This window comes from Solanum pennellii, chromosome 10 (genome assembly GCF_001406875.1).
Source record: "Solanum pennellii chromosome 10, SPENNV200".
Classification (NCBI taxonomy): domain Eukaryota; kingdom Viridiplantae; phylum Streptophyta; class Magnoliopsida; order Solanales; family Solanaceae; genus Solanum; species Solanum pennellii.
In genome coordinates this window covers 61,939,843-61,946,707 of record NC_028646.1, presented here as the reverse complement: position 1 = coordinate 61,946,707, position 6,865 = coordinate 61,939,843, and positions in this window count along the sequence as shown.

Below are 6,865 nucleotides of genomic sequence, written 5' to 3'. Positions count from 1 at the left end.
ACAATCTGATCTGCTTCTCTTTAACCTTCTCAACATATCGATAATGTATCAGATTGTTGCTGCATTTGTGGTAGTCCATTGGATGCAATAAAAACCTTGCCATTACATTGTTATAGCAAGCCTACCATCATTGACATTTTGGAGGAGGACGAGATGGACCCCGAGATCTCATATTAGTATTAGAAGAATTTAGTAGGTTAAACCCAATACTAAATAAAGGGTTGTCCAGTATGTATTAGGAAACAATTTCTGAAATTTTTTTTGGAAGAAGACAACAATGGAGAAGACAAAACCCTATCTATTCACATATTTGAAACTGATTGACTTGAGAGAGAGAGTCCTTTTGAAAATCAAATTAATTTGAAAATTGTAACTGCTAAGAATGTGGAGTGATTATAGGACGAGAAAGGAGGAGTGAAAAGGGGATAATAAGCGTGAGTTTTGACTGGTGAATCTTATGTATATGAAAATTTTATGAATTATGAGAAATAAGGAATTTATGAAATATTTCAAAAAGGTAGGGGAAATGGAGAATAAGATAAATAAAGTTGTGTATATAAGTAATTTTTTTTTAATTGTGCATGGATTCAAATTATAAAGATTGTTCTGTACATATAGACATTTGGATGAAGTTTTGTCAAAAAGAAGAAGAAAAAGAAGATATTTGGATGAAGGAATTAGAAGAAGTGAGTTGAGATATATTGTTTAGTACTACTAAATTGATCCAAATTTGATTATTTGATACTTTTACACTCATTAGCTTAATTTAGATTAATAAATTTAAATTACTACATAAAGAAAAACAAAACCATAACAAAATAAAGTGACTAAACAAAGAAAATACTAGTATTGCTATGTTAATGAGCAACTTAACTACCACTCAACTTGTTGCATGGGTAAAACGGAAGATAAACAATGGGACCACGTGAATATAATGTTTGTTTTTGGATTTTAAAGATTGCATGCTTCTATTTGAGTTTGTCGCTCTATATTTAGATTAGCGTTCGAGTATATTTAAATTTATACATTATAAAACTCATTTCTAAAGACATTGCTTTCAATAAAATTATTTTCATGACATGCGTTTTCTTATATAAACTCTTGTGTAAAACACAAGAGAAGTTTATGAAAATTGAATGATAACCAGTTATATCTGAATTATTTAAAATTTTAAAGTCATATCTAATTAATTTTAATGTGTTAGTATATAAATGAGATTGGTCATGAATATATTTTAGTATATTATATATGGCCATCAAGATTTGACTATTTGCATCTTTGTTACTCATTTTGCTTTATTCAGATCGACAACAAATTTAAAATGTCTTTAATACTCATTTTGCTTTATCTAGCTCAATAGATTCAAAATACTATCCCCTCCGTCTCATTTTATTTGACAATATTTGATCAGACACGGAGTTTAAAAAATAAATTAAGACTTTAAAATATTTATTGAATTGCCCTTCAAAAAATAGTCATATTAAAAAATAGACTCACTTTTTTCTCTTCTAATTAATGTATTGGAGTATTATCTTTAAGATTAAGTGGGATCAACAATGATAAAAGAAGAATTATACCTTTAAATATTTACCATATAAGGAAATGTAACATTCTTTCTTGTAATAACAAAAAGAAAATGATGCCACATAAAATGAGACAGAAGAAGTATATATAAAAAAATCACAACAAATATAAATGTCTAAATGAAGAAAAATACTAAAATTGCAATGAATAGGGCAAACCAACTAGTCAATGTGAAAAGGAAGATAACTATGAAAATGGAATCATATGAAAATCTTGTTTATTTTGAGATCATAAAGGTCTTCAAGTTAGACCAAAACTGAATGACTACTATCATAACTCTTTATATCTGATTTCACATGACTACAATCAATATTGTTTTTGAGACTTTTAATTCTTTTCTTTTAAATTTAATTTTTTTCTCATTGTTCATGATGAATTATATGCATTGTTCATAAGTAGGTGATTATTAGGGCGGAGCTACATTGCACTAAAGATGTCATCAAAAAATTGTGGTGTATATATAGATGAAATGTGATTCGATACAATTATATTATAAGATTTAAATAACGCAGTAATGTGAAAGGCATAATACATATATTAGACCATAAACTTAACTTCAAATTTTAATTTTGACCTCCAACTTTCATAGTGCACAAATAGATACTTTAACTATCCTACCTTTCAATATATGCATTATGCCAATGTGAAACCGTCCTGAAAGTGGCCAACTGTTCGTGTGCACAAATCGAATCCCGTTGGCTTTAGTTCTTTTATATCAATTGAATAATTAATTAATAATGGGAAAATTGTATATAATAGCAAACTAATAACCTAAAATAAATGGAGTAGCTAGGGTTTGATTTAATTGTGCTCCGTAGCAAACGTTAGCCAAAGTTTGCCAGACGCCTCTCTCCCAAAAATCTCGCTGGCCACTGTCCCATTCTCGCTCGCCACACTCCCTCTGCTCGCCTCTCTCGCTTTATACACAGAAGTGTATAAATACTGTTTCTGTTTTGTATAAAGCGAGAGAAAATTGTATATCCACATGCAAAAACATATATCTTCGTGTTATACACTTCATTATACAATTTACAAACATTTTACTTCAATTCAATTGTAGACAAATGCAAATTTTATACAAATATTGCAGAGAAAAAGACCAACGAATTATACAATTGCGAATTATACAATTGCAGTGAAATACAATTTTCTCTAGCTTTATACAACAGAAGTGTATATATTGTGTTTCTGTTTTTGTATAAAGCGAGAGAAAAACATATATCTTCTTGCTATACACTTATAATTATACAATATACATACATCTTAATTCGATTCAATTGTATGCAAAACAAATTTTATAAAAATATTGCAGCGAAATAGGCAGCGAATTATACAATTGTGCATTATACAATTGCAGTGAAATAGGATAGCGAATTATACAATTGCAGCGAAACAGGCCAGCGAATTATACAATTGTATATGTATAGCGAATTATACAGTTTTATGTTTGCTATGGAGCACAATTATACAAACTTTGCTATAGCATACAAATATGAATTTTTTATTTACTGTATGTGAAAGGTGCCCATTAATAATAATACTAGTTAATATGGAAAATTTATAAGAGATGAATAAATATATCCATAACCAATTGTATTCCAAACAAATGTGTCTTTGGCTTTTTTCATTTTTATTTATTTATTTATCTTTTAATTAAAACTTTAAAATAATACTTAAAAGTAATTCTATAATTTTGTCGAAATTAAAAGCGAAAATGCTACACAAAGAAATTAAAAAAAAAATTGTATGATTTTTCTTTCTGTTCTTAGAGGCTGACAAAAACTTAAAACTTAAAAATAATTTTTTTATTAAAATGAAGTCTCTCTCTCTTTTTTCTCCGTTGATCGACATCATATTAAATTTAGTATGAACTCATTAGATTTAAATATTATGCATTTTGATTTTAAAAATTTTGGTGCACTCATTCATTAAAAATGTCAATTTTAACATTTGTAGTTTGATTCTGAATTATTATGGTGCACCCTTTTTTTTAAAAAAAAAACAATTTGGACACCGTTTATAAAAAACTTTGAATATGTAACTGAGATATAGTAGATTAAACTTGAAATCATTTTCTGATTTTCTGAAATTCGATTAAAATATACTGCAAACATATCTATAAACAGGGATTATAACAAACTTCCAGTGTAAGAGTGTGACCTAAGACTAATAAAGTCAAATGAAAAATTATGAAATTGTAGATATTTCGTAAAATTAATTGAGGTACGTAAACTGACCGAATACCACTATTATCCAAGAAAAAGAGAAGAGAGAGACCAAATTTTCGAACAACAATACATAAAGAAGAGATCATTAAATTTATCAAAAAAATAATTACATATATTTTAAGCTCATTATTTTCTTAAAAAAATAAACACCCTTCTCATGCACGTTTCAAACTTTTGAATTGAATAACCATATTTTATTGATGAATAAATAAAAATGTTATGATAAAATTCCTCAATTTTTCCCCTAGTCCCCGCGTATTTCTTTTTAAAATTGATAACCATAAACAAACTTATTATTATTATTATTATTGTTATTATTATTATCATTATTATTATTTATTTATTTATTTATTTATTTATTTATGTTTGAGAAAAAAAATACTTTACCTAGATTTGTTCTTTGGGTAACCCCAAAGGACGCTAAAAAAAAATACTGGCCCTTTGAATTCTAAAGTACCCAGTTGTTTGGAAGGGAAATGGAAATATCTAGAATCTTCTAATGAATTGAGGCAACAAATAAAAAAAAGTTTTATATTATTTTCAATTAATTGAAGGAAAAAATGTGTGGAAATAAAAGGTCTAAGTTAGGATCTATGTTTTGCATCACTATAATTAATTAATTTATTACTAATGTAAGTGTATATCATATATTCATATTGTACTTATTACCTTCATGTCATGTACTGTTGGACGTTGGTTGTATTATATTTGGCATACACGATATACTATGCATTTGGTATTTTTAAAATATGTCGTTATTTTTATTTAAAAATTTAAATTAATATCATATTTTTATCATTTAATTATATTTTCAATATCTTTTTTATATCCGTCATAAATCTTATTTTTATATTTAATAACTGTAAAATTTGATCTCAAAAGATCTGTCTACTCTTATAGCATATGTGAGAATTTGTGGTTATCAAAAATAAGCTTTAAAAAATTATTTACTAAATTAATTATATTCTCATCATAAATTTACGTACATTTAATGTGTCGGTTTTATTTGTCAAACGTGTTATTTGTTTATTGACAGAGAATATTTCTCCACATATGATTTTTTTTGTGTGGTATTTATTGGTTATTAAAATATATTTACGAAAAAAAAAGAGTAAAAAATTGTAGGACCATATAAAATGACTATGGTCGACAATTTAGACCAAGTTCATCCATTATGGTGGATTTTAATATTAAGAAACAACATATGATTGTTTAATTAAAATTAGAATACGATATTTGACCTTATGATAAGGTGGAGTTATAAACACGCATATCACATGTTCCACATTTTGCAAATACAATCAAATTAAACATACAATTAATTACTTAATCTTACTAAAAGGGGTGTGTATACTTTTGGTGGAAATATTATATATTAAATTAAAGGACATAACAAAAGTTTAAGGCTTAATTACAAAATATACGGATAATTTAGATATTTAATATCATAATGAAAGTTGTGGAAATTCACTTAATGTTAATGATACATTAATAATTTTTTAAATTCGTTATAGATATTATATCAAAATGGATTGTACATTATATCCTGATATAAAATGAATTTCAAATTATTATTCGCTTGACACAAAAAATTTTCAGAAATTGTCACAATATTTGATAAATATTTTAAAACTCTCACTTTATTAGATAGCCTTATTAAATGTAGTACTAATATTTATGGCTCTTAAAAAATACTTTCTTTGTTTTAATTTTAATTTGATATAAAATTTTTTTTTAAAAAATAAGAATGATATTTGAATCATATGCCAACAAACTAAATGTAAGTATAATATATTAAAAATATCAATTGTATGATCTTAAATACGTTAGATAAAAAATAAAATAAAAAAGTTGTCAAATAAAAAAAAGAGCTTTTTAAAAAAATAAAAACAAGTAAAACAAATAAATTAATATGGAGAGAATTGTAATTAAAAAGGAAAACCATATAGATGTACACTTCGTCCATCTAGCTACTTTAATTACCATACGTTATTCATACACTTCAATTGTATAAGTTGTGTATAAATATATAGATTATATGCCTAATATATGTATATTTAATATTAAATATATACTACCTATATAATAAAAAATATATTTTATAAACTAGACTTGCAAAAGTTGGAAATTTTCTTATGTATGGAATAATTAATTTAAATTGAACAAAATCTCAATTTCAAATTTAACTATCTCATGTTTTTCCCTTCTCTAATTATTTAAAAAATATTCCCCTTATTTTTTTTCTCATTACAACTCATCTAGATTTTTATCATCCCATTTGCTGAATTTAATTGGCTTATTCTGCGAACTTAGATACAAAATTTTTAACGGAACAATTAAAACAATGTAACAACAGTAATGAGAAAAAAGAAGAAGAAGAAGATAAAAGTCATTAAGCACTATGAGTTGAATTTTTACATATACATAACAATACATTTTAGCATATAAATTATGTAAAAATGTGTTACTCCCTTTGTTTCAGAATATACATTTCAAAAAATTCACTCTTTCAATCCTTAAACCTCAACACGATCCAAATAAACCTCAAACTATTAGAGATCTCATGAAGCAAACTTAAAAACCAACATAAGGTGTTGGAAGAATATTGGGTTGTGTTGAAGATGATGAAGAATAATTATCTTTAGAGACGATCGCATCTACACATACTTCCACAAACTCTATCACCATCTTTACGATCTCCATGCATATCTCTAACTTTTGAATCATCTTAATATCAATAATAATAATAATGATGATAAAATCTTTGAATTTTTTTTTCTAGTCTCCGCGTATTTCTCTATGGTATAATAAGATCTAAGAAGGATTTTTCTCTTTATGTTTATATATATATATATAGTTATAATAAACGCCCCCCATGGTTATGGAAAATTTAAATATGGCCTTTGAAACTACCCTAGGGACTATTATTATTTTGTTTGTTTCTGTGTGTGTGTGTATTTCTCTCTCAAACATTACCACACGAGTCGACAAGTTTGAAAAAAAAATGAAAGGGGATGTATTCTCCATGAAAATGCTATTTTATTTAAATTTAT